The 26,485-nt window shown below is 54.8% G+C and overlaps 1 protein-coding gene across 2 annotated transcripts in view; it reads right to left on the minus strand.

The window, feature by feature from the left end:
- Window positions 1–25,766, minus strand: part of NACC2 (NACC family member 2) — a 63,221-nt gene extending 37,455 nt beyond the window's left edge. For both annotated transcript variants that reach the window (XM_072778656.1, XM_072778654.1), the window contains exon 1: window positions 25,616–25,766. The gene's annotated coding sequence lies outside the window, so the exon portion shown is untranslated. The remainder of the gene's footprint in view (window positions 1–25,615) is intronic.
- Between the last annotated feature and the right edge of the window lie 719 nt (window positions 25,767–26,485).

Raw genomic sequence — 26,485 nt, forward strand, 5'->3', positions numbered from 1 at the left:
ATGAGCCCTCTCTCACATTGGGTTGGAGTTTTTCCTAACTCTGAAGAGTATTGTTCATGACTTAGAGTTTCTTAAAGAATTGTGTCCTCAACTTGCTAACAAATAATGACTTTAAAAAAAAAGACTTTATTTATTTATTTATTTATTTATTTATTTATTTATTTATTTATTCATGAGAGACACACAGAGAATGAGGCAGAGACACAGGCAGAAAGAGAAGCAGGCTCCATGCAGGGAGCCCAATGTGGGACTCGATCCCAAGACCCCAGGATCATGCCCTGAACCAAAGGCAGACGCTCAACTGCTGAGCCACCCAGGTGTCCCACAGATAATGACTTTGTAAATCTAAAACCTCTAGAATTCCCAGAATATAAAGCAAGGTACCTTCTAATATTATAAATGAGCTAACATTTAAAGGGAAGGGGACCCTTTTCAGAGAAACCACCAGCTCAAAAAGTATTTCCGTATAAAACTCCAAATTTCCATAATCTTGAACAAATCAGGCTGCTCGATAACTTTGGGAGGGGAACCTCATGTCTTTTCTTTGACTTATAAATCTAGTGTGCATTTTATTATCAAGATCTGGATGTGTTTTCTCATGAGGAAAGTAGTTAATCTGAATACTGTGTGACCAACCAGAAAAGCTAGCATTACTTTTACATTGGGCTCAAGACTATGAAAAAATATAAAATTCATAGTCAACTCTATTAAATAATTCAAACTGATATCAAAACTGGAATCAAAATTATGTTAGACCTCCACTTCCAGGAATATGGAACACTGTAGAACACTGGAGGGATGCATTAAACTCTGTCAGATAATTCTAACATTTGTTATCTAAAAACATGGAACACGTAACCATCACATAAAAACACTCTGTGAGGGACGCCTGGGTGGCTCAGCGGTTGAGGGTCTGCCTTCAGCTCAGGGTGTCATCCCAGGGTCCTGAGATCGAGTCCTGCATTGGGCTCCCTGCATAGAGCCTGCTTCTCTCTCTGCCTCTGTGTCTCTCATAAATAATAAATAAAATCTTAAAAAAAAAATCACTCAGTAAACTAGAAATGGAGATTTTCTCAACCTGAAAAACCGCATATGTGAAAATCCACAACCAATGTCATACTCAACAGTTGAAGACTGGCTGCTTCTACTAGGGTGTGGGAGAAGGTAAGGAGGTCAACACTGCAGAGGAGTCTCTAGTGGAGGCCACTGGGCAGAAAAATGAAATAAAAAATAGAAAGAAAAAAGTGAAACTATCTCTTTGTAGATGACGTGATCTTGTAACACAGAAGATTCTAAGGTATCAACAACAACAACAACAAAAAACAATTAGAACTAGTAAATGAATTCAGCAAGGTTATAACATATAAGACCAATAACCAAAACTCAAATGTGTCTCTATATGCCATGAGCAATCTGAAAATGAAAATTAGTAAATAATTCTATTTATAATGACATCAAAGAGCATAAAACACTTAGAAGTAAATTTAACAGAAGTATAAAAACTTACACTTTAAAAACCTGCAAAATTTTGTTGAAAGAAACTAAAGATCTAAATAAATGGAAAGATATCCATGTTCGTGGATTGGTAGACCTAACATTAAGGTGGTAGTACTCCCCAAAATTCATCCACAGATTCAGTGTGATTCTAATCAAAATCCCAGCTGATATCATCACAGAAATGAAAAAGCCAATCTTAAAATTCATATGGAAATAAAAGAAACCCAGAAGAGCCAAACAAAGCTGAAAAAGAACAAAGAGCACTCGTACTTCCCAGTTTCAAGACTTACTGTGAGGCTATAGTAATCAAAAGTGCAGCTGACATGAGGAATAAAAGAGAAAATCTAGACACAAACAAGGGGATCAAGACCATTCAACTAGAAAAGAATCATCTTCAAAATATGGTGCTGGGACAACTGGATATTCACACGTAAAAGAATGAATTTAGACCCTCATCTCACACCATCTACCAGAATTAACTTTGAACAAATCAAAGGTCTGAATGTAAGAGTTAAAACTATACAACTCTTTTTTTTTTTAAGATTTTAATTTATTTATTCATGAGAGACACAGCGAGAGAGAGAGAGACACAGGCTGAGGGAGAAGCAGTCTCCCTTCAAGGAGCCTGATGCAGGACTCGATCCTGAATCCTGGGATCACGCCTTGGGCCAAAAGCAGATGCTCAACCACTGAGCCACCCAGGCATCCCAAAACTATACAACTCTTAAAAGAAAACATAGGAGTAAATTGTTGTAACCTCTGATTAGGCAACAGAGTCTTAGATATGACCCCAAAAGTACAAACAACAAAAGAAAACTGGATAAATTTGACTTCATTAATTTTTTTAAAGATTTTATTTATCTATTTATTTTTACGAGAGAGACAGCGAGAGCTCAGAGGCAGAGACATAAGCAGAGGGAGAAGCAGGCTCCCTGCATGGAGTCCGATGAGGAACTCAATCCCAGGACCCCAGGATCACGACCTGAGCTGAAGGCAGACATTCAACCACTGAGCCACAAGTGCCCTTAACTTCACTAAATTTAAAAACTTTTGTGCATCAAAGGACACCATCAAGAAAGTAACAAAGAATGGGAAGGGATAGCTGGAAATCATATTTCTGACAAGAAACTTATATCTAGAATATATAAAGAACTCCAACAACTCAACAATAAAGATAACCCAATTTAAAAATAGGCAAAGCATCTGGTAACGTTTCCCCAAAGAAGTTACACAAATGTCCAATACACATATGAGAAAATGTTCAACATCATGGGCCATTAGGGAAATGCAAATCAAAACCATAATGAGATAGCACTTCACACTCACTCGAATGGCTATCATCAAAAAGACAGATTAAACATGTTGGGGAAGATGTGATGGGAATGTAAATGGGTGCAGCCATTTTTGGATAACAATCTGGGAGTTCCTCAAGGTTAAATACGGAGTTGCCAATTGCCATATGCAACTCCACTCCTAGGTATAACCAAGAGAAATTAAAACAAATGTCCATGCAAAACCTGGTGTATGAATAGCACCATTATTCACAATAGCTAAAAAGTGGAAACAACCCAAATGTCCATCAGTGGAAGAATGGATAAACGAAATGTGGCACAGCTATACAATGGAATATTGTTCATCCATCAAAAGGAATGAGGTACTGGCACATGCTACAACATGGATAAACTCTGAAAACATGGTGTTAAGTTAAAAAAAAAAAAAAGGAAAGCCAATCATAAAAGACCACATATTACATGATTCCATTTGTATGAAATGTCTACAACAAGCAATTGATAGACATAAAACAGGATCCCTGGCTGGCTCAGTGGTTTAGCGCCTGCCTTCAGCCCAGGGTGTGATCCTGGAGTCCCGTGATCGAGTCCCATGTCAGGCCCTCTGCGTGGAGCCTGCTTCTCCCTCTGCCTCGCTGTCTCTCGTGAATAAATAAATAAAATCTTAAAAACAAAAACAAAAACAGATCAGTGGTTGCCTAGAGCCAGAAGTGGTGGGGGATCAGGGAGGAAAAGAGGGAGTAGGAGTGACAGCTAAAGAGGATAGGGCTTCTTTCTGGGTTGATGAAAATGTCCTAAAATAGACTGTGATGATGGTTACAAAACTCAGAGTAAAGGCCACTGGATTGTGTACCCTATGGGTAACTGTATGGTATGTGAATTATATCTCACTAAAGCTTTCTTTCAAAAAGAAAAAACTTCAGATATATCAAAATGAAAATTTTTTTTTTCAAAATGAAATTTTAATGTCAAGGGACCCACAGGAAGGGGGGAGGCACAGAAACAAACAAAAGGACAAAAAAACAGAATAAAAAAATAAAATGGCAGATGTAAGCCGTGGCATAGCAATAATTCTATCAAATATAAATGGTCTAAATATACCAATTAAAAGACAGAGATTGGCAGAGTAGATGAAACAAACCAGGATCCACTTATATGCTCTCTACAAGAAACTCACTTTCAAACATAATGATACAGGCAATTTGAAAAGAAAAAGATGGAAAAAGATCAATCATGCAAGCATAATAAAAAAAAAAACAGGGGTTGCTCTACTATTATCAAACAGATTTCAGAGAAATGAAAATGATCGAGACAAAGGCATTTCACAAGATCAAAGGGTTAATCCACCCAGAAGGCACAGCAATCCTCAGAATGTATATACCAGACAAGAGAGGAGCTAAATATACTGAAGCACAAATGGATAGAACTAAAAAGAGATTTTTTTGAATGATCATAGATAGTGTTGTACGTTGGCAAGTGCACAACCCTATCTGAGGACTTCAACAGCCCTCTCTGAACAATGGGCAGAACTAGATAGTAGATCCGCAGCAATACAGAGAACCAAAGTCAACCAATAGGATCAGCATTTACAGAGCCATCCATTCAACAATGGCACAGTACACTACACGTTCCCTTCAAGTGTCCATGAAACCTACACCCAGACAAGCAATATCCTGGGAAACAAAGAAAGAAATGTCAAGAAACTTAAAAGAACTGAAATCATACAGGGTAGGTTCCTCTAGCACAACAAAATCAAATTAAAAATCAATTAACATAAACATTAACAAGGAACTCTCCAAACATCTGGAAATAAGCAACACGCCTCTAAGTCACTCACGTGTCAGAGGAAATCTTAAGGAGATCCCGTGAAGGAAAAGGAAAACATGACATCCCAAAACGTGTGGGACACCCCTTCAGAGCTGAAAGGTAATGTACAGCACTAAGTGCCTGCAGTAGAAAAAAGGAAAAGGTTCCAATCAATAATCTAAGCTTTCATCTTGAGAACCTAGAAAAAGAAGGAAAATAAACTCAGAGGAAATAATGGTGAGAGCAGAAATCAATGAAATTGAAAATAGAAAGAAAATATAGAGAAAAAAATCAATGAAACAAAGAGCTGGTTCTTTTAAAAGATCAATGAAATTGAAAAACCTCTCGCACAACCGACAAGAAGTGGGAAAGAAGGCAAATTAATTACTAGTATCAGTAATGAAACAGGGGATATCACTACAGACCCTGCAGACGTGAAAAAAGAATGATACCGACAACTTCACACACATAAACCCAACAACATAAATTAAATAACCAATTCCTTTTTTTTTTTTAAGATTTTATTCATATATTCATGAGAGACACACACAGAGAGAGGGACAGAGACACAGGCAGAGGGAGAAGCAGGCTCCATGCAGGAAGCCCGATGTGGGACTTGATCCTGCAACTCCGGGATCACACCCTGAGTCAAAGGCAGACACTCAACCACTGAGCCACCCAGGCATCCCTTAAATAACCAATTCCTAAGGGGGAACAAAACCCACCACAATTCACCTAACATGGAACACAGCATTTGAATAGCCTTCTCCAACTATTAAGGAAATTGAATTTGTAATTTTAAAAATTCTCAAAAAAGAAATCTCTAAGTGCAGATGGTTTCCCTGGGGAATTCTAACAAACGTCAAAAGAAAAATTAACACCACTTGTACACAACCTTTTCCAGAAAACAGAAAAGGAAGGAACACTTCCCAATTCAATGATGAAGCTAGTATTACCCTAGCTTCAAAGACACCAAAATCAGACAAAGCACACACACACAAAAAAGCTGCAAACTGATGTTCCTCATGAGACAGATCCAAAATCCTTAACAAAAAACAAAAACAAAAAACAACAACAAAAATCCTTAACAAAATATGAACAAATAGAATTCAGCAATATGTCAATAAAATCATATACCATGACTGAGTGGGGTTTATTCCAGGGATGCCAAGCTGATTCAATATTTTAAAATCAATGTGACCCACCATCATCAGACTCATGAAAAACATCACATGAACATACCAGTCTCAATGCAGAAGAAATATTTGACAATATTTAACACCCACCCATGATAAAAACTCTCAGAGAACTTTATCAACTTGATAAAAGAGCATCTACAAAAATCCTACAGTTGATGCTTTCTCCTTAAGATGGGGAGCACGGAAAAAAAAAAAAAAAAAAAAAAGATGGGGAGCACGGCAAGGACATCCGCCCTCACCACTCTTGCTCAACACAGCACAATAAGGCAAGAAAACACACACATAGATTGGAGAGGAAGAAATAAAGCTGTCCCTATCTGCAGATGGCAGGATTGTCTACATACAAAATCCCAGGGAATCCACCAAAAAACCTCCTAGAACTACTGAGTTTATCAAGGTTACAGGATACAAGATAAACAATTGTATTTCTATAGACCATCAATTACCACAATTAAAAATACAACACTATTTATGATCATTCAAAAAAAAATCTACGTGTAAGGGGCACCTGGGTGGCTCAGTTGGTAGAGGGTCTGTGTTCGGCTCAGGGCATGACCCTGGGGTCCTGGGATCAAGTGCCACATCGTGATCTCTGCGTGAAGCCTGCTTCTCCCTCTGCTTATGTTTCTGCCTCTCTGTCTCTCATGAATAAATAAATAAAATCTAAAAAAGAAAGAGAAAGAAAGAAAGAAAGAAAGAAAGAAAGAAAGAAAGAAAGAAAGAAAGAAAGAAAGAAAGGAGAAGAGAGAGAAGAGAGAGAAGAGAAGAAAAGGAAAAGGAAAAGAAAAGAGAAAAATGAACAGGAGAATAACTTCAGAATCTAGGGCTAGACACGACGTTCTCCCCCAGGCAAAAACTCATAAACCTGACTTTATCAAAATTTTAAACTATTGCTCTCGGCAAAAGATCTTGTCAGGAAGATGAAAAGACATGGCACAAGCTGGGAGAAACTTCCTGCACATCTCACACATGACCAAGGGTCACTATATAGGCTCTATAAGGAAGCCCCACATCTCAACAGTAAGACTCCATCCAATTAGAAAATCAGCAAAAGACATGCATGAAGGAGTATACAGATAGCACATGAGATGGAAGATGCTCACCGCCATTAGCCATCATTAGCCATCAGGAAACGCAAATCAATGCCACGACGAGACATTATCAGAATGGCTACGGTCAAAATCATGACACTACCCGATGCTGGTGAGGAAGGGTGGGGAGATGGATGGTTTATAGAAGAGATCAAGGTAGTGGCTGTCAGAGGCTCATGGGACTAGGACAGCAGGGGCCCCATGGGGCCCTGGAGACTGTGCACTGGGTCTGAGCACTGCCTTTTCCAATAACGGCTTTACTGAGATCTAATTAATATACCATAAATTTTACCCATTTTATCATCAAATCCCATTCCAGTATAGGAATACACAATTTTTTGCTTTATCCATTTTATTGTATACTATTCACAACTGCATGAGAATCTCACGAATCTTAAAATACAAAGTTAAAAAAAAAGCCACTCTGTTGCTTTGTGTCTAAAATACCCCAAATCCTTGCTTACTTCAGCACCCTATACTAGTATCAGATTAATTAATAACATTCAGCTTGCTACAGAATTCCTAAGCACAGGGTGGAAACAATGATCTGTTAGCAGATACTCTCGCTTATCTGCGCTCATCATAGATCAGATGACCATTTCCTGGCCACTCTGACGAGGTGTGAAAGACACGCATGTGTGCCACGCGTGTACATGCGTGCTCAAGTGCTAGGCGGGCTCCCAGATATTTGCCCCATGTGCCAAGACACTGTGCAGACAGGCAGGTCCCCATCCCCTTCCACTGGCCACCTGCAGCGGTCTTAGAGAGAGGCCAGTCGCCGGGTTTAGAAGCTGTAAGAACACAAGACACTACCAGGTGCCACGGTGGCCAAGATGTATGTCTCCAGGTCTGAGTACGCCAAAGGGCATGCTTCCATCATCGAGGTTTGGAAAAGAATCATTTCTTCCTGCAGTGTGACGTCCAGATGTTCCAGAATGTGAAAGGGGACAGAGGGTAAAACACTTCAAACGGACAAATGGGAAACTTTAGGAGGTGTGCAGGGAGCGATCTTTACCCTCCCTCCTCCCGTCAATCGCAACTCTGAAAAGGTGGCACAGAATGTTATATTTTGGGCAAAGTTCGCTCAGTTTGGGTGGGTTACCACAGAAGGTAACCCTCCCAAAGGTGCCGTGAATCCTCTCCTGCCCAGCATTCCGTTCCTGTGAGCACGGACAGGGGTGCTGTGCTGACGAGGGCGCTCTCTGCCCATGTGTCACCTGCCGCCCCGACACCTGGGCCCCAACCTCCCGACGAGCTCTGGGGACTCGGCACAAACTGGGTCAAGTTCTTTTTTTCACTCCCAAAGCAGTGACCTTTCCTCATTGCTACTGCTTTCTAAGATCATGCCCGATTAACGAGCACCCAGGCGAGAGCCAGTGGAGTGTTGGTCTCTGACCACAGAGAGTTTGTCTTCTCCGCATCAGGCCAGGAAATAAACCACGTTGGACTTTCCACGTGACCCTCGTCTGGAGCTTCCTGGGGCGCCCACGGTCAACCTCGAGCGTCTGAGCATCCATGTGTGGTGTGTGGCTTGGGGTTCCCAGGGTTTCCTGCTGCACCTTCCCAGCTGCCCCGGAGGCAGCACTGACCGTGGAGCCAGGTCCCTCCCAGGTTGAGCTGGGACCATCCAGCGCCATTGACGGGGACGTAATCCTCCCGTGTTCCCAGCTAGGAGTCCCGTGCTGGTCTCCCTCACCGCCCATCTATGGCCTCACTCTGGGGGAAGGAGCAAGCACACCCCCACGCCATGGCTAGCTCCGTGCAGGGGTTCAGGCGCACTGGGCTCCCAGGCGAGGAACCGCCACCGCGGACTCATCAGCAGGTGGCTTCTGCTCCCTGGACACTGCTGGCCAGGGATGGGACTGTCCACAGACAGGGACATGGATGACTCACGAGGAGGCATGCCGCATGGGCCGCCCCCAGGAAGGGGACCTGGTGTCCAGCCGCCTCTGTAACCGCAGCAAGGGTGACGTGGAACCGTGAGTGTGGGTGCTGGAGTTCTGGGGTGGAAAGCCCTCCCTCCCCTGGACACCCACCTCCAGCCCTTCTTCCTGCGCAGTGTGGGAAATTCCAGAGGGAACACCATACTGTGCCAGCGCCCTCTCCCTGGGCTTGCAACTGGAAGCCAACACCTTTCTGGAGCCTCTGTCCCTCGCCCAGAGCTATGTGCACCCCTCCCACAGAGCCTGCCCCTGGAGTTAGACAGGATGACCCTCGCGGCCCAGGCGAGTGTCGAGAACACAGAAAGGGGCAGACAGAGGGAGCACAGGTGTCCACCGCGCCATCATCAAGGCTGCCGGCTGTCCCCACAGGGTGCCTGTGCCGTGCACACAATCTATCAAGCGAAACACAGCGAAGACTCGCCTTTTAAAACCGTATCTGAAGATCCTTTATGAGCACAAAAGGATTCTGCTAAGGTCAATGATCCAAAACTTGGAGAGCCAGCAAAGGGTGACCGGGTGATAGGAGGAGGGGTCCAGCAGGCCCGCCAGGGGATTGTCTCATTTGGAGGATTCATTCAGAAACTTCTGTTTGATTTGCTATTTGATACTCATTGCATCCCAGACCGTGTTGTGTCAGTTCTCAGATTTGTGCCCCCAAAAGACACAAATGACGATTTCTGTCCAGTAGCAAAGAGAACCCCGAAGTTCTGGTTTTCTTGTCCTAAGGGACAGCAAGCAATTTCGTCACTAACTGAACAACCTGACTCCAGCATTCTTTCTTCACTGACTATAAATACTCAGTTCCTCAAACGTTCTTTGAACCAGCTTTCCCGTCCACACCATGAACATAATTCAGCCTTAAATAGGAAGGGAATCCCAGGACCTGCTATGACACGGATGGACCTGAGGACACGGTGCTGAGGGAGGTGAGCCAGGCACAGAGGGACCAGCCCTGAAGGACCCACTCCTAGGAGGCCCCCGAGGAGTCGGACCCACAGACACGGGGGCAGGGGCATGTGTCACGGGGACAGAGTCCAGTCTGGGAAGTAGAACACATCCTGGGAACAGACAGAGGGGACGGACGCACGACGGTATGAGTGCGCTGATGCCCCTGAGCTGTGCACTTAAAAATGCTTAAAATGACCAATTTTACGTCACATATATTTTACCATTCAAAATGTGTAACTAATAATTTATCAGACCTCCATGTGAAGGCTGCAAGGGTCAAACGTCAGGGATGGAAAAGAAACAAGACCTTTGGCGAAAAGGTCCCGAGCAGACACAAACGGGACCAGCCACAAAGGAAATTGCTGGTAAGCTGCATTTCATGGAAAATGAGAACTCAAAAGATCGGTGTGGAGACAGGACCCAAGGATGCCCAGTAAAGACATCTCAAGAGCTCTATAGGCCAATCAGGAAAAGGACAACTCAGCGCAGAGGGGGTGGGGAGTGGGGGGGTGGCAGGGGAGGGGTTGTTACCAGGGAGACGGAGCAGGGCCTCGAAAGCAGGGAGGGGTCGGGGGGGGGGGACGGGAGGGCACCAGAGGGTGTCCACAAGTGCCCACAAGGAGGATCAACCCCGAGCCCACAAAAGATTAGATGCTGACAACATGGGGACCTCCTGGAACACCTGCTCCTCAAGCTCCTCCAGGATAGCACATGCCCGCAGGGTGGCTGAGAAGGGCCAGGTACTGAGTCAGGGGAGCCACACCCACTCCCTCACCTGAGGCTCAACAGCAAACCCATCCAGGTGCCAGGTGCTCGGTTGATGGGGTGGGGGTTGGGGGACTGGGGAAGGCAGGGGGGTCTAGGGAGCGCTTCCCCTCCCCCGGGTCACAGAGCAAACTGTGCACTCAGAACCTGCGCAGGTTTCTGCAGGCTGCACGGCAGGTGTGCCTCAAATAACAGGTGAGCAGTGGCAGGCTGAGACATGGAAGGAGGAGTAAACACTGGCATGCGCCTCATGACCCAAACCTGCGCCTTTCACAGGAGAAAATCGGGTAAGTAATGTCACTCTACTAACAGCTTTTGGTGGCAGACATTTCTGCAACTTATCTCAGCAATCCACACACAAGTTTTTCAAAAACATGTTGGTGGTGGGTGGGGTGGGGGACAGAGGCTGTGTCCACACACCCCCACCCGGCACTGCAGTGTGGGAGGCTCCCCAGGATGGTCACCTGCTCTGCCAAATTCCCAATATCTCAGAACCCCATCTCCCCAGGGAGAGTGGACGTAAACAATCCCAGGTCCCGTCGCTGTGGCCTCAATGTCCAGGTCCTGCCTGGCTTTTTAATCTTAGCTCAGGAGAAATGCCCCCTCCCCCTTTTATAGAGAGGGAAACCAAGGGTCTGAGCAGCAAAGGAACCAGCTGGCTGGCCCAGGAACAGGATGTGAATCTTGAGAGTGGACATCAGGCATCTTGGTCCAGACATGACTCCCGGACTAAGCGCTCCTGGGCCACAAGTCACCGAGGACCCACAGACCAGGGGGACACACCCCAGTGCCAGACAGCAGGTGGGGAAGAGCCCAGGCTCGGGACCCCAGGTGGCAGCCCCGTGGGGGCCGATGCGAGTGGTGTCAGGGCGCACCCAGTCTCCGCCTCCCCCTGGGGCAAAGCAGGGGGCTCAGGAGACGCCCCAGCGAGGGTGGGGGGCTGGTGGCCAGCACTCAGGACCATCCTCTGTCCCCGAGGCCAGGAGAGCCGATGCCACCACCGCCAGCCACCGTTGCGGCGCCTGCACACTGCCGCACCTCTTGGATTCCCTAACGGTTCCCCCGGGAGCACTGAAGGTAAATATGTTAATTTGACTTCAATCACAGCTTTTTAAAACAGAGTGCGCACTCTCTCAGTTTAGGGCACTGAACCTGAAAACCACCCACATGATTGTCTGAGCATGCCACCCTGGGCCAAGGGGACACCAGGAGAAGCCAACCTGCCAGCTCCCCCGTGGGATCAGCCACCATGCTGCCATCCGGCTCCTCACAGGCAACACCTCGCACCCTTGACTCAGAGAGGGCCCGGCTCCCTGGCTGTGCGGCCCGTGAGCTGTCCAGATCAGCCTGGAGGCCGGGCACCCAGCCTTCCCCTCCCACCTTATTTGGCCCTGGAGCAAGAATGGAGCAAGCAGCCGGTGGCCACTGGGACCAAGGCGGGGGGCAGGCCCACTCACGAGCAGAGTCCCATCTGCGGCTGTGGGCCTCCCTCCCTCTGCCACCCTGTGGGGCTCTGAGTCCTCCCTCATGAGTCCTCCCACATGGCCAGTCCTCCCTGAGTGTCAGCCCACCGCCCTGGAGTCTTAAAAATTGTCAACTCCACGGTGAGCATGTAAACCACCCCACCCAGACTGTACGGAATTTAGCCAACGAAGGAAAACTTTCAGGGCTCTTACCTTATTCTAGGGGGTAGAGGGTAGACCCCGTGGGGACACTGATACCCCTGCAGAAGGGGCTCAGGGAAAGGACACTAGCCAGATGCCTGAGCTGGACAACCTGCCCCATGCATCAGGTGGGCAGCACAGCCTCCCAGGGGAGGCTGACAGGGCAGCAGGTCAGTGACAGGTAAACACCCACATTTCCAGCACCAGTGTTGTTAACTGTATAAATTCAAGAACAAGTAGGTAACCGCACAGCTGTGTCATTAATCGCCACACAGACAGCATCCCTGGGCCCCGGGCTGTGAGAAGCTTCCCCCCAGTCTCCCTGCCATCATAAGCAGCCATAAGCCCAGGAAGGCCCCGTCCCCACCATGGCCCGGGCAGGACCCAGTGCACATGGGGACAGCCGGGGACAGCCCTGGACAGCCAGCCCCTGCCCATGCCCTCTAGGAGGCTTGGAGACGGCTAACCCCATGAGTGGCTGCTTGGACACATGGGAGAGGCTGACCTAGAACACCCAGCCCAGGGTCAAGGACCTCCAACGGTCTCGGGAATGACATAGTCACACACGTCATCTGTTCCAGGACTGACAAGGAACCTGGGAAAGAGCTCCCAAGGGTGGACACCAAACCAGACTCAGGGCCCAGACACCCACCTAAGGACCCTCCAGGCCCCCACGCCACTGGAAACGCAGCCACCAGCCAGCCAGCACCCCGGAGGCCCTCAGTGGTGGCAGGACGGGGGTCAGTGCCACTCGAGGGAGCCGACAACCCACCACCATCACCCCGGGGCCACCTCTTGTTGAGCAGGAGCTGGTGGGTGCCTCCGTCCCTGCTCTGTCCCTGCTCCGTCCCTGCTCGGTGGCGGTCCCAGTGCACAGGGCGAGCATCCCCTGGCATGGCAGCTCAGATGTGCAGGGCGCCCGCCTCCACCGCGGGCTTTAACGCATTCCCTCATGGGGTTTCTTGGAAATCAGTGACTGTAATGTAATCACAGCTGCTGGGACTCTGCGCAAGCCCGCTCTGTGGCTCCGTTTGGTTATAATTATTACAGAAGCACAGTGAAGAAACAGTGAGTGAAACCTTTAGGAAGACCCAAGAACCGGTGGAGGGGCAGCCCTACCTGGTGGCTGGGCCCTCATCCACCACCCCGACACCCCACCAACATGGGGACACCCTGTCACTTCCTACGGGCCCCTCACTGAGCCCTCCTGACCTCTGGGCCACCCTGACAGAACTTCGTATACCTGGATACACCTGGTCCCTATAATCAGGCAGTTCTGGGGTGAGGGCAGGGCTAGGAAGGCAGCTGGCAACCACCCCTGCCAGCGGGCTCCTGCTGTCCCTGCCCTAGCCCACCCAGGGCAGTGCCCTGGGACCCCAAGAACCCATAAGTGGGGGTGGTTATACGACACCCACTCGGCTCTTTCACCCAACCCCTCTGGGTTGTTTCCCTTCCACAAAATGAGGGAGTATCAGACACTCTCCAGAGACCCTGGGCCAGCAGCTCTGGGCCACCTCCTCGGACCAAAGTAAAACCAGGACTGGCCTGTCCTTCTTCAGGTGGGGGGAGAGGAGGGGACTCTCCCCAGAGGGCCACAGGGTCCAAACAAAGAGAGCAGCTCAAGGCCACCCCAAGCCATGGCCCATGGCCTTGAGCTGGCAGCTGGACCTCTCAGACACCAGTTCACCTGCCCCCTCCTGACACCTTGGTGGGTACAGCAGACTGACCCCTGGGGAAGGCTGACCCCAGAGCACCTGCACTGAGGCGCCCTCACCCATAAAGCACAAAGCACAGCACCCAGACTCAGGCCAAACAAAAAAAGGGGCACGGAGAGGCACCCACTGCCCCAGGCAGCGCCTCCCTGAGGACACCAGGACCCTTGGGGCCACAGGTGGGAAGATCTGGGCAGCCCAGACTCCCACGGACAGGCCCACCACAGAGCCCCACCCCCCTCCCCATGCTCCCACCTTCACACCCTTGGGCAGGGTGTCCCACTGGCCATCCCCTGTCCCTGGGTGTTTGCTTCCTTCCTTCTCCCCACAGAGAAAAACACATTTTCTGGCTAATTTTATTTTGCTAATTCTCCCCTCACGTATGGCCCACCTTATGAGTAGGATCTTGTGCTGACTGCCGCAATCCCACCAAATTTAGGAGCAAGAGGAATGAGTCTGTGTTTTAAGTTCTGCTCCATCTCTTCGGTACAGACATGATACGGATCAGACTCTGTTCCAGTGCAGGACTCCAAGCACGACGGCCTGGCCCTGGGCTGGAAACCCAGAGATGGAGCCACCCCGGAGGAGAGGAGCCCGGACAGGAGGTCAGAGGACCAAGAGTGCACCCCCAGAGCATAGGACGAGCGGACATCCCTGCTGTGTGTCTTCCAAGACTAGGGGTCGGAGACAGAGGAGGCAACAGTCACCCCCGTCCTGGCAGAGGGTCCACCTGGACGCAGACGATGTGATACTGAAGCCAGACATGGGGATGTGGTCCGTCCAGGTGACAGGAGGTATCATGGGGTTGAGGGTGAGCTATACACTAGACAGTTGGTGTCCTCCTGAGAAGGAAAGGCAGACACACAGGACACACAGAGGACTGTGACCGGGGAGGCAGAGATGGCAAGGGTGTGCTGTGAGCTGAGCATGCTGGGAGAACCTCTGGCGGGGCACCATGACCTCCAGACCCAGGTGAGCACCAAGCTCTGCTGTGTTAGGTCACCCAGCCTGCAGCCCCAGAAACTGGCACAACCCACCCCACAGACACAGACCTCGACCCTGACTCTGAGGGAATGGGGACCCACTAGTTCTGGACTCGGACGACGTTGTCCCTCAAGAGCGAAGCTGGCCTGGTACACGCTGGGTCAGGGGAGGTGGAGGGGACATGGTCAGCAGAGCCAAGAAAGCCGCTCCCCTGCTCTACTGTCATCTTCAGCAGCTGTTGGGGACGCCTCCTCGTCACCCATGTCAAGCTTGGCCAGCTCATGATTGCCAGGTGGCTGCACGAGGCCAGGACGAGACCAGGACGAGACCCACCTCTGGGAGCAGCAGGTTCTGACCGGACCATGGCGTCACCCATTCCAGTCCCTCGTCACTCACCACTCAACAGCTTCCTCTCCGGACCAAAGACCCAAATATTCCCATGTACATGGGGTCCCATGCAGCCCACCACTCCCCCACCTACCCCTCCCTGCAACCACAGGCTCAGCTGCTGGGGTGGCCTTGGAAACACACCCACCAGATCAAAAGTCCCCCAATGACATGATGTGCCACCTCCAGCTGACAGGACAGTCATATACTGCAACATCCCCCCCCACACCTGCCCGCCCCAAGACACACTGCCCTGCTGGGTGCCACGGGTTAGCCTCAGACAGACCCACGCTGGGGGAGGCCTTCAGCCAAACTAGCCTGGATTCCAAGGCCAAGGTCACAAGAGCCAAGACCACAGAAGTTTCCAGATTGAAGGAGCCTAAGAGACACAATAAGACTCAAACACAGAAGAGCACACCCACATTCACAGCAGCATTATTCACAAAGCCAAAGAGTGGGCAGGACCTGAGTGCCCGTCGACAGAGCAATGGATAAGCAGCTATGGTCTGTCCATGGCGTGGCACATGGCTCTGCCTTCACAGGCAGGAACCTCAACCCCGTGGGAACAGCGGGACGCAGAAGAACAAGTGCTGTAGGATCCTGCTCCATGAGGCCCGGGGGCTGGGGAACCCGCACACACAGGGAGGGAGCTGCCGTCTCAAGGGGACCACTTCTCATTTGCTGGAGGCCAGGTCCTGGGGATGGGTAGTGGGAGGGCAGCCCAGCACCCAGCAGCCCTGAACCGCACACTTTGACCTGGACTGATGGCGGACGTGATGTTATGTGTCGTTTACCATATTAAAGCGAAGGGGGAGGAAAAAATTCAGGAGCCAGAAAGGGGGGAGGGGGCTGTGGGGGGAATGGAGGGGGGAGGTACAGGACAGGAGGGGGCTGTGGGGGATGTGGGGGGACGTGGAGGGGTGGGGGGAACGGGGTCCGTGTGTCTCGGGACAGAGTCCAGTCTGGGAAGATGACCACATCCTGGGGACGGCCGGAGGGGATGGGGCACAGCAGTGTGGACATGCTGATGCCCCTGGACCCCACTTAAAACTGGTTAAGATGGTAAATTGTATATATGAGTAACTAGAATTGTTTTGAATTAAAACCTTAAAGGGAGCCCTGGAAGCATCTGGGACCCACACCTGACGCTCTGGCTGCACCAGGCATCCTGGGTTAGTGTCCCGGGTAAGCGTCCTGGGTGAGCGGGCTGTCTCAGAGATCCCCAGCTGCCATGCACATGAGACATGGTGATGTACTCTGGGCAACTCATTCTCAGACGGTTCAAGAAAAAGCTGTCCTTTCCATTCTCCTGGGTTATTAAGAACCTGACAAGAGACTCAGAGCAAAAACACAGGGCAGCCCCCCGCCCCCCACCCCCCACCCCCCCGACCTCGGAACTCTCACTTCTGCAGTCCCTCCAGGCCCAGGTCAGTGTGCGTGGCTTGGAGAGGCATGGGGAGAGACCAAGAACCCTACTCTCAACCAAGGAGGGCCCCAAGGCCTGGTTCCCATCTCTCTTGAGCCAGCCACCTGCTTCCTGTGCTCCTGGGCCCAGGATCGGGGGCCTGTGGAGGTCTGGCCTGGTGTGCACCCCAAGCACAGCATCGCCCTTGCCCCCACACCCCGCTGCCTGGATGCTGCAGCCCTCTCCAGTCCATTCTCATTCTCATTCTCGGCACCTGCCTCCCCGGCTGTGTTACTTCCCCTCTTTCCTCTGGGGGATGGAGGAGGGATCAGCGGACCCCAGTGGCCCGCGTCTGTGCTACCGCCAGGCCCAGCCCTGAGGACTCCTCTGTGGCCGACACGCCTTTCCTTTCCTGGCCCCTTCACATAACAGGGACTGGCCAACTAAACTGGGTTACAACAATTAACACAAATTCTGCCTCCTGTCCCAAAACTTACATAACCACAGACACTGTGTCTCAGGAAATTCTTCCTCCGCCCATGGCCCCATTTCCTGCCCTCGACCCCGGCTCTGGTCCTGAAAACAAAGCGCCTTCTAGACTTCCCAACTGGTACTGGCCCTTCGGCCCTGCTGCCCGATACTCATTGGAGCAACAGCCACCGTCCATGTGTCTGGCCACCCACCCTCCTGGGCAAGCACGGGCTATCTCAGCAACCCCCCCCGAACTTCCCAGACAGCAAGCACCTCCTCCCCTGCAGACACGAAATGGTTTCTGTGATCCCCACACACTGGGTTGTTAGTGTCCCCTGAGGTTCCCGTCTACCCAGGACCTCAGAGTGGGGCCTTGTTGGAGACGGGCTCTCCGCGAACGTGATCAGCCAAGGACAGAGATGAGGCCGTCCTGGATGTAGGGTGGGCCCTGCACCCCTGACCGGCATCCTTGTAAGAAGACAGAAAGAGGGAAAGAAGAGGGAAATTTGAACACGGACACACAGAGGGAGGACAGCCATGTGACCACTGAGGCAGAGGTGGCAGGGATGTGTCTACCAGCCAAAGGACGCCGAGGACCGCCAGCACCACCCTAGGAGCTGGGAGAGACCGAGATCCTGTCCCAAAGCCTCCAGAAGGAAACAGCCCTGCCCACTCCCTGACTTCGGACTTCTGGCCTCCAGAACCATGGAGAGAATAAGTCTCTGTCATTTCAAGCCACTAGGTCTATGGTCAGTTGTTGCCCGGGGCTCACACGCATGCCAGGTACTCATGAGGCCCACGGCCCCCCCACCCCACCCCACCCCCGTCCACCTGCCATGTGCGCATACACAGACCTCATCGCCCTCCTGGAGCTGACGGGCCCCAAGGGAATCCCCCGGAGCCCGGGAGGGGAAGAGCTCGGCAGGAGAGGGAGAAGCACCACCGGCCCACAGTGGGCAAGCACACGTGGGGCACCCCTCAGCCGGAGCGTATGTTGCCTGGAGCACCGCCATCCTGCTGACCGGGAAGTGGGTGTGCCCACGTCTGCTTCTCCTTCAAAGCTCTTCCCTCATTTTCCATATGGGGAAGCCGAGGCCCAGGGTCCCACAGCAAGGAACAGGGCTCAAAAATCCCACGCTGACACGCCCAGACTCTGCAGAAAGTGGCCGCTTGGCAAGAGTAGCCCTGCGTGGCCCGACAGGATCGTGGGAACTGTCAAGGTCTCGTCGGGTCCCAGCTGCCTCCAAAACCCTGCCCTCTTCCTGCCTGTGAGGTCCCAGGGGAGAGAGAGCCTCCATCCACTCTGAGGGTCACAGCAGCACCCCCATGTCAGGTGCCCTGCTTCCTGACCTTGCCCACTCACCACCCCTCTCACGGAAAGTGCAGGAGATTGGAGGTTCCTGGGCTACCGCTGCTTCTGAAAACCCATAAATGGGTTCTTCTGTCCCACTGGGTCTGAGGCCGGTTTCACCCCAAACTTGTTCTGTCTGACTTCTCCCAGACACTGGGAGAGGGCATCTGGAAGGAATCCGAAGCCATTAAACTGCAGGCCCCCCACCCCCCGGAGTCAGGACCCGCAGGGGTCTGGTGATAGAGGGACTGTCCTCAGACTCTAGCCACCCCACCACTCCCCAAGGGTAAGAGTGTGAGTAGACAGTCCCCACAATAACGCAGACCAAGGACAGCCTGCCACATCCCCTTGGGGGGTGCCCTAGGCCCCTGCACGCTGCAAAGCCAGGGTGCTGAGTCCGTGAGTGGGATGGCCTCTGCACCCACAGGGTCGGGGTGGGGGTCTGTGACACAGTCCCCCACTAAGGGACTGACAAGTGTTTGGGGCTCATGAATCACCAGGTCCAGTTACCCCAGGACCTGGTCACAGTGAACCACAGCACTGGGTACCTGCAGTGATCCCAGGGACCTCTGGGAAGGCCAGGTCCCCCAGGGTGGCAATGCTCACTCAGCCAACATCACGGTACCCAGTGGCCAGCTTGCAGAACAAGAGCTCCCTCCAAGCCACGGCAGGGTCCGGGCTGCCCCTGCTCTCGGGGTCCCTCGGCATCCCCCGGAGGCACCCACCCTGGGCCCCACGCCCTTCCTGGGAGCAGGTTTCCCAGAGGAGCCAGCAGGCAATTTGCATAATATTCTTTGCAAGTTAATATCAGCCTCTGATAATGATCTCGGCATAGCGTGGAGCGCTGAGGCGGCTGTTACAACACTAAGTAATCATATTTTAAATTATGTTTCCCTTTATAGAAAGGTGTTGCAAAAACACACAGACATGAAATCTGTCTGTAGCAGCCCCACTGCCAACCACCTGACCAGCTTCCCAGCGTTGGCTGTGACTGGAGCACCCGGGCCCAGGAGAGCCCGCCTGCCAGCCTCACCCAGAAACCACAGGCTGCACGTTGCCCCAGCCTCAGCCAGGCCAGGGGAGGGACCCTTCCTCGCTGGGGCCCCACCCCTACACAGGGCGAATCACAGGCAGAACTTCACAGATGCACCTACCACCCATTCCTGCCAGGGGTTCCCCCTTCCCATGGTTCCCAGCCCCAGCCTCACACTAGAGACCCAAGTGCCCAGGAGGCCAGACATCCAAGGCACCCACGTAGGACGCATGATCCTAAAAACTCAATACTCCAGGCTTTGACACCAGCAGCCCTTCCCTGTACCACCTCGGGCCTAGCCGGTAGCGCCCCTGTCGCCCGTCACCCAGCATCTGGGTTCTGCACCCTCTCCCCAGGGAGATAAGCTCAGCCTTGACTCTCACGCATCCACACCCCACACCCCAGCGGCGCCTCCTCCATCAGCCTGGGGAGGCCTTCCTACCCTAGCAAGCCCGGGCCTGGGGGAGGTGGGTGGTGAAGAGGCCCAGGGCCCTGGGGCAGGTGCAGGGGTGCCAAGAGCCAAAGGGGCAGGGGTCTCCGCCCTGCTCAGAGGGGGGACCCCGTGGGGTAGCCTGCGTACTCCTCCACTCCCCTCTCCTTCCACTTGTGAGCCAGGGCCACCACTCAACCTTTATTTTCTTAAAAGCTTTTTTTTTTTTTTTAGTAAAAAAAAAAAATCCAATTATAGCACAAATCTCTCAGCAGGGGTCAGTGTGGAACAAGAATAGTGGAAGTTAATGGACATGACACAGGCAAGATTAATGCCTAAAGGGCTTCAAAAGTTGTATGATGCAGATTTCATTAACATTTTAATTGTAATGTATCTTTTTAATCTTGCCTCTCTAATGGCTTTATATCCAAAAAAAGGGAAGAAAAAACTGCTGACACAACAAAAAGTATCAGTATACACGATTTAACAAAGGCGCTCAGCAGTGCAATGGAAACTAAATTAAATGAACTAAACTATGTTAACATTGTGATTTTTTAACAGCACAAAAGTCAGGAATGCGGCAGAGGCGGTTACTTCTCTCCAATCCTGGCACAGAGACAGGGATGGGGGCAAAGATGGGGGACGGCAGGGCAGGGCCAGGAGCTGAGGGCTGGGGCGGGGAGCCCCGTGAGGGCCCACGTGCCGGAGAGACCCAGGACCATGTCCTCCCGCTCCTGACCCTCAGGCACCAGGGCACCCGTCCTCCAGACTCCCAGCAGCGTCCGTCCGGGAGCCGGAGAGGGGATCGCGCCATCCAGAGGGCACCAGCCATCCGTGGAAGGCCCCTGGTACTGCGGAGTGGGGAGGGACATCTGGGGCATCAGCATAACGCAGGCATTTTGCAGGGCAGAGGCTGGGATTGCGGACAAACAAGCATCCCACCCACAGCCAAGGACCCCCAGGCAGCTCTCGGCAACCGGGCAGCCACGTCTTCCTGGCTCCAACTCTCAAAAGCAGTGTTTCCAGAAATACATCTGGTCCTGACCATCAGGGCTTGGGAGATTTTTATTTTCAATCAACAAACAGTCACAGAGTGCCAAGCCTGTCTCAGGCTGCTCTATCTAATGGTTTGCCCCAAATCCACCTCTCTCAGCAACACCCCGACCCGGGAGGCAAGGCCTCCCTTGGGGAGCTGGTGGCTGGGCCTGGGGGCCGGCCAGCCCGGGGCCTGGGACACAGCTCCGCAGCTCTTTGCTCAAACCCAGTGACTATATATGGGCACTTTCAGGCCCCTGCGGTCCCCGCCCCCGACCTGCTGGCTTCCCAGGCACACAGGCAGGCGCTGGGCGGGGCCCATCCATGGCCATGTGCCCTCCTGGATGCCAGGGCCCAGGGCCGAGGGGGAGGGGGAAGATTCCTTCAGAGACCCGGAGCCAGCCTCTCCTCCCGCCGGGACTGAGAACAACGCCTGCCTCCTCGCCTGCCTCCTCGGAGAAAAGTATGCCTGCGGTACAGTCCTCATCGGAGCCACAGGGACAAGCAGCCTCCCCTTAAAGGGACATGTGCTCCTCCCAGGCTCCAGCGGGGAGGGGGCCTCTGGGAGGACCTGGGGCTGGGCCGGCCTCACCTGCAGCCTGCAAGTCAATGGGGAAGCCACTGCTTCCCACAGGCCAGGGCGGGGCTCAGAGAGTGTGCATTCAGCATCCAAGGTCACGGAGCCCCAGGCAGGATGTGACCTGGTAGAGACCCCGCAGCTCCTGCCGCTGCCTGGCCTAGTCGCCCAGACCCAGGGCCAGCGGGCACACAGGACGGCAAGGAGGGGCCCAGAGAGCCCAGGGTCCTGGTCACATCGCCCCCCATTCTTTCCCCCACTCAGACGTGCTCCTGCCGCCCTTGTCAAGGGCAGTGCCCCACTCTGAAGATGCTAACCACCAAGGTGGCCACCAGGGAGCCCCACTTCCAAGTTTATGTCCCCAACATCAATGACCACCACTTCCAGACCCCTGTGTCCACCCCACCCACAGTCCGCCAGACCCTCACCCACAGGGCCCCACTTCCAAAATCTGAACTTGAAAGCACAAAGGCCAAAGGCCACCACGGAGGAAGCCAAACACCCGGCACACAGCAGCTGCAGGTGACACCAGGAGGGAGCCCTGGCCAGCACAGCACCAGAGTTTACAAAGAGCCCGAGAGCCAGGCCTGGTGAGAGCGAGCGTTCACTGAAAGAGCAGCAGAGCCCCCTGGGAGCCCTGCTCTGCCCTGGGTGGAGAGGCAGAATGCTCTCCCCAGCCTGCACCCCAGGGAGCCCAGGTCTGAGTGTGGGGGGGGGAGCACGGAACCTTTCAGGCACCCAGCAATAGCTGTGTCCCCAGGGTGGGGCCCACACATCCCTGACTTAAGGTATAGACACGAACAGACAACAGGCTGTAGACCCAAGCTGGGTCACCCCAGAGGAATCCAAGGGCTAGACTGCTCATCTGGGGGGGGGGGGCGACCGAGGGGGCACTACCCAGATAGGAATGCAGCACAGGGCTGGCGGGGGGGGGGGGGTTCCCAGAGGGCCCAGGACAAAGTGGTCGGCAGACCCCGCAGGCAGGCCCTGTACAGGCCCTGACGCCACTCCCCAGCCCCAGGCCGACCTCAGCCCCAGCCAGATTTCCCTAGCTCCCAACGCGGGCTGCCCAGAGCTGGAGCAGCTCACCAGAGCTGGAGCTCAGGATCCAGCCAGGGACCGGCAGCACCTGTTCTTGCCCTGGGATCCCCAACACCTGCCCCCCCCCTCCCCGCACAGGACCGTGCTCCCCTTCAGAGGACCAGCCTCAGGGATGAGGCAAGGAGCTCACACTAACCACCCTGACTTGAAAGACAACTTGTCTTGTCCCAAGAACCGAGCTAGGGTCCAACTTCCCAAGTATGCCCACTGCACTGGGGTCTGTGGAAGGAGGCCCCGGTTCTCAGGGGAAAACGAGCTGAGTGTTCTAGGGTGAGAGGCCATGATGTGGACTAGTGTGGGTCTCTGCCTGGGTCTGCCCTCTCCACCCGCCATCTCTCCATTGTGCCCAGGGGCTGGCGGTAGGGGCTTCCCAGCACTCCCTCGCTGTCACTTAAGCCTGGCAAGGACACCAGGAAAGCCTCTGGTACTGGCTTCATCTCGCAGGTGAGGAAGCAGCTGGGCACGAGGGAGCGGGGGGAAGGGTCAGGCAACGGGCACCACCCCCCTCCTTCCAGAGAGCCACCTGTCCCTCCTCCCTGCGGCCCCCTGTGGTGGAGTCCAGCAGAAGTTCACCAGCCGCCCCAGCCCAGAGGACACTCCCACCCCCTACAGCATCCACCCCCTGCTGCCCCTCACCCCAGCCCAGGGACAACAGAACCCAGGGGAGCCCAGGCAGGGGAGCCCCATGTGGAAGGGGCACATGCTGGGGGTGGGCCATGGAGGGAATGAAGACCCAGGGGCCTGAGGCTTCTGCCCTTGTTGGTGGCCAGTGCTGGGGACTGTGACCACTGGAGGCCTGCATTCCAGGGAGCACGGGCCTGAGAGGCAGGGGTGTGGGGTGGAGCCTTGGGAACGTTCTGGAAAGGGTCCACGCCACGCTTTCATCTCCTGTCCCACAGTGGGGGAGTGGGGGAAGGACTGGGCCCACCTTAGCCCAGGGTGCAAGGCAGGCAGGTCCCTGAAGCAAAGGCACAGAGGAGCCCAGTTGCACAGGCCAGCTCAGCACTTGCTGTCACCCCCTTCCGCGAACAAGCATGCTCGTGTTTGAGTGGGAAACAGGGAAAGAACCTGGAGACACCCTTGTGCAGCCTTGGGGCTTCAGGGTCGGTTACAGCAGGGGCGCCCGCCCACCAACCATCCTTGGGAGCAGGCTCTAAATGGCTGCAGGAGCCATGGGCAGAGCCGGCTGCGAGTCAGCACCGCCTCTGCCCCAATGTGCCCACTGACAGCAGATCTCCAGCCACGGAGAGGTGACAAGTGATACCTTGTGCTTCTGTGCTCCCTTCAGCAGGCTCACTGAGGAGCAGGGGCCAAGCACTGTGGGCCTTTTCCTTCCATTTCCTTTGCTCAGGCTCCAGCCAAGGAGCCACCCAACAATGGAATGACCCCAGTGAAATGCCAAAGGGCCTCCTGGGAGGGACAGTCACCACAGGGGGCCGCAGGGAGGAGGAACAGGTGGCTCTCTGGAAGGTGGAAGGCAGTACCTGCCGCCTGACCCTTCCCCTGGCTCCTTTGTGCCCAGCTGTTTCCTCACCTGCGAGAGGAAGTCAGTACCAGAGGCTACCTCACCTAGTGTCCTTGCCAGTGAGTGAGTGCTGGGAAACCCCTGCCACCAGGCCCTGGGCACAGTGGAGAGGGAGGGAGGAGAAGGCGGAGGAGGGAGGAGGGGTGGAGAGGGCAGACCTGGAGAGACACACACCACACCAGACCAGTGGGGAGGGTGGGCCAGTGGGCAGGTGGGTGGGCACAGGAAGCAGGAGGGCCAGGGGCCTGGGCCTGGCCCGCAGAGTGTCCAGCACAGAAGAGTGCTTGCAGACGGCTCAGAGAGAGCAGCTTTACCAGGTGGTGGGCACACCGCTGGCAGAAGGGAGGGGGGCTGCAGAAGGACAGCCACCTCCAGCCTTCAGGGCCCACCGTCCGCCCAGCCCCCACCACTAGAACAGGCAGCCAGGGGACACGCGGCTGGGTCCTTAGGGAGTCCCAGGAATTTCCACTAGGAAGGAGGGGCCCAACTGCCTAAACAGCCACAACATCCCGAATCTGGAGGCCCCCAGGAGGAGGAGGAGGGGGAGAAGGGGGAGGAGGGGGCAGTGGGAATGACCTGTAAGGCCAGCTCCCGGGGCCCTACCACCAGCAGATCCACAGGTTTAATGAAAGGGCGTCAGGAGAGAGTTGGCAGCCACCAGCCCCAAGAAGAAACTTCTGAGAAGCCAGGAAGAGGGGACCCGGGGTGACCTCTGACCTCATGACAGCCCCCTCTACACACACGCGCACACACACACACCCCAACGCGGGCCAAGTTCGGAAGAGCCTGGGTCACGGGCGTGGGCAGCGGGCTCAGAGGTCACCCCTGAGCTCCCCGGCTAAGGGGCTTGGGCCACAAGACCTCGGCTCCGCAGGGTCAGGGCAGCGGATGACAGGTGCGAGCCCCCCCCCCAGCACCGCACCAGCTTCTCCCCGGGCCGGGGGGTCCGACGAGGGAGGGACCGGGGCCCCCGGGAGCAGGCGCGAGAGGCGCCGGCCGGCCCGGCGGATGCGCAGCGGCGCGGCCGGCCTCGGACCCCGGCCCGGCCTCCCCCCCCGCCCGGGGTCGGCGCTCTGGGGCGGAGGCCGGGAGTGCGAGCGGGGCCGGCGCCCGCCGGGAGCAGGGAGGAGGGGGGAGAGGGAGGGGGAGGGGAGGGGGAGGGGAGGGGAGGGGAGGGGGGCCGGGGCCCCGCTCGGACCCCGCTCGGACCCCGCTCGGGACGCGGGCGGGGCGGCACCTCCCCAGGCCGGGCCCGCCGCCTCCCCGCCGCCTCCCGGGCGGGCGCGCGAACTTGGGCTGCGGGCGGCCGGCGGGCACTGCGGCAGGGAGGCGGCCGGCGCGCGCGGAGTTTGAGGGAAGTGCGGCGGCGGCGACCCGGCCCGCGGCGCCAAGTTGGGCGTACCTGCGGGCGCCCGGCCCGGTCCGGCCTGCGGCGGCAGGAAGTGTCGCGTCCCCGCGCTCGGCTCACATGGACTTTCTCCGGCCTCGCCCAGCACCGGCCGCACCGCGGCGGGCGGGGCGCGGGGAGGCGCCGCGGGCCGTTTAAAGGGACAGCGCGCCGGCCGCGCGCGCGCACTCGCCGCCCCGGGGCGCACCGCCCCCCCGCCAGGTGGGAGCCGGGGAGGGCGGGGGGAGGCGCCGGGGGGAGGAGGGGGCGCGGGGCGAGACGGACGTCCCGGCGGGAGGGGCGGGGCGGGGCGGGGGGTGGTCCCGGGCAGCGGGAGGCGGTGCCCCCGCCCCGCCCCCCCGCCCCCCGCGCCCCCGCCCCGCCCTTCCCCGCTCCCCACGTCCCGCCCTGCGCCGCACCCGCACCCGGACCCGGACCCGCACCCTCCCCGCCCTCCCGCCGCACCGACCCGCGCAGCCCGGCAGCCCCGCGCCCTGGAGCGCCCCCTCCCCGCGGCGCCCGAGCTTGCACCCAGCGGCCTCCGCGAGGCGGCGCCAAGCGGGACTGCGGGCGGAGGGCCGACGAGGAAGGCGGGGATGCGGGAGCAACGTGGGGCGAGCCGGACGCCCGGCACCGGGGCCTCCTGTTCCGGCCGGGAACCGGGCCGAGAGAACTTGGCCCGTGCTGCTTTCAGGCCTGGAGTGATCCGGGCGCACGGGTGCGTTACTGTTATGCGTTACCGCACCATCCGCCCCTCCCCCCACCCCCGCAGCTCCAGGTTTGTCCGAGGCCGCGCTCTTGGGGACAGAGGTGCACATCCGGAGGGACCCACAAACGCCTCCTTCTCAGTCCCTCCCTGAGGGACCCCTAACCTGAGGGACCCCT

Source organism: Canis lupus, chromosome 16 (genome assembly GCF_048164855.1).
Source record: "Canis lupus baileyi chromosome 16, mCanLup2.hap1, whole genome shotgun sequence".
In the NCBI taxonomy this organism is placed as follows: Eukaryota; Metazoa; Chordata; class Mammalia; order Carnivora; family Canidae; genus Canis; species Canis lupus.